We start from the raw sequence: 2,524 nt of genomic DNA, 5'->3' as shown, positions 1-2,524 counted from the left end.
CAATGCTGCCCAAGCCCACAAGTCCAACATTAACCCATTAACCCAACACCAGTCCACAAAGTCCTCCACCTCACTTAGCCCCACATGTGATTATCGGCCAGGCTGGCACAATTAACTAACTCAGGCAGGGAACCTATTCTGCATGAGGCTGTGAGGGTTGTGTGACATTTTGCATTCCCCAAAGCCCAGAGGACAGTTCCACAAAGAGTGTGTCCTTCATGCACGCTGTGAGCTACATCATACTGTGTCCCTGGTGGATTGTTGATCGTCACCACCGCCCCATAGGAGGGTGCACCACACACACCAGTTGCAGCTAAGGTGACTCCCAGCCCCCTGAGAGCCCAGGTGTCCGCGAGGGCTGCGCTCCAGAGGGCTTTCCTGGGCGAATGTTTCAGAAGTGGATCACCAGGCCTTGCTTCACCAACGCCTCTGGATAGAAACCCAAATCGATTAAAGAAGGAAACAAAGAACAAGACAGCTTCTTAGCTAGTAGTAAGTGGCTGAAGACAACAGAGCTGGGGGTGAGAGAAGGGGTCCCCTTTTGACTGGGTGGTCCAGGAAGGCCCCTGTGAGGCCTGACTTGTGGCTAGAACTCAGAGCAGGAGGCACAGTCACCAGAGGGAACAGCCCTGGGGGGGATGAGACAAAGGACCAGCAGAGGAGGGAGAGCCAGGTTTGAGAAGCATTTAAAAAGGCAGGCGAAGGGGGCAGGTGGTGGGGGGGGAGGGGGGAGAGGAGGAAGGGGGAATGATCAATGCATAACACCCCTCCCCCCAGGGGGGACAAACAACAGACACGTGGGTGAAGGGAGACAGCAGTTGGTAAGATATGAAAACAATAATTTATCGTTTTTCAAGGGGTCACGGGGGGTGGGGGGGTAAGGGAGGGTAAAAAGTGAAGCTGATACCAAGGGCTCAAATAGAAAGTAAATGCTTAGAAAATGATGATGGCAACATATGTACAAATGCGCTTGATACAATTGATGTATATGGGTTGTTATAAGAGTTGTAAGAGTCCCCCCAATAAAACGATTTAAAAAAAAGAAAAGAAAAAGAAAAGACCGGCAGGTGAGAGGTCTTCCCAGAGTCAGCTGGGACTAGACCAGCGATGTCTCCCTCAGGAGGGGCTGGGATTTGCGCATGCGCCAAGCGAGGCGGTTGGACTCCGGATGGAGGGGGGAGGTGGAGCCAACAGGTGTGCTCACGTTTTTTGAACGTGAGGGTGACTCGGCAGCCCGGTCCCTGAGCCCAGGTTTGCGTGACCTCAGAAGTGTTGCAATCCGTCCAGCTAGCCTTCGCTTTACAGCAGGTGACACAGGAGAGCCTTAGAGGTGCCTTGTCCAGCTCCGCCCACCCCCACCTCCCCCGCCCGGGGAGCCGGTGCATCCTCCAAGGTCCCACTGAAACCCAGTGGCTGAGGCGGGGCTTGGGCTTCCCGCCCCTGGTCTAAGCCTCGTCCTCCCCCACCTGCTGCCTCTTCGCAGAAGATGGAGGAGGGGGAGGGACCCCTCCCATGCAATGACCAAGCCTGGCCCTGTGAGGAGGTCACCAGAAGTAGAGGGAGAGAGGCCAGGCCAAGGCGCTGGAGATGGCAGGTCACAACCTGAAGCAGTCTGGGGCAGGTAGGACATCCCCGTGGAAAGGTCTGGTGGGAAGGAGTCCTGGCCAAGTGAGGAGAGGAGAATACACCTATCTGGCAGGGCTGGTGGGGACTGTGTGGACCACTGCCCTTGGGGGTCCTGGGAAGGAGATGCTGGCAGAGCTGTCTGCTGGGGCCTCCGAGTGGCAAGACCAAGGGTAAAGAGAGAGGGTGGGCCCAGCTGTGTCTCTGTCCTCCCACCTCACCCTCTAGGAGACCCTGGTGTATCGATGGGAAAGCCTGAGGCCGCTGACCACAATGTCGGTGGTCTGACCTTTCCAGAAGTGCCATGGAAGAAAGACGTGGCAACCAGCTTCCGAAATGGCACAGCCACCAAGCGTCTGTGGGGCACCGTTGTACTCAGTAACACAGAGAGTCGCCACGAGTTGGCATCGATGCAAGGGCAGTTAGTGCTGGCACCTACTCTCTGAGGGGCTGAGGGGCAACCCCTCCAGGGGAGAGGTAGAGAAGCGGCCCCCAGGCAGCGAGCTGGGGCTGACTCCCTACCCCACTCCCAAAGCCAAAACCAAACTCGCCCCATCAAGTCCATCCTGACCCATAGCAACCCTACAGGACAGGGTAGAACTGCCCCCGTGGGCTTCCGAGACTGGAACCTGAGGAGAGTAGAAAGCCTCATCTTTCTCCCTCGGAGCATCCGCTGGTTTTGAACTGCTGCCTTTGCAGCTAGCTGCGCTCTCTCCCCCCTTCACTCAGAGCTGCTCTTGGGCTAAGTTGTTATTGTGCACTAGCACCTATGCCAGCGGTTTTCAACCTGTGGGTCGAGACCTCTTTGGAGGTTGAACTACCCTTTCACAGGGGTCGCCCGATTCATCACAGTAACAAAATGACAGTGATGAAGGAGCAATGAAAATAATTTTATGGTTGG

Source organism: Echinops telfairi, unplaced genomic scaffold (assembly GCF_000313985.2).
Source record: "Echinops telfairi isolate 266 unplaced genomic scaffold, ASM31398v2 ScPeMD7_2;HRSCAF=8, whole genome shotgun sequence".
Taxonomy (NCBI): domain Eukaryota; kingdom Metazoa; phylum Chordata; class Mammalia; order Afrosoricida; family Tenrecidae; genus Echinops; species Echinops telfairi.
This window is presented reverse-complemented; position numbering follows the sequence as displayed.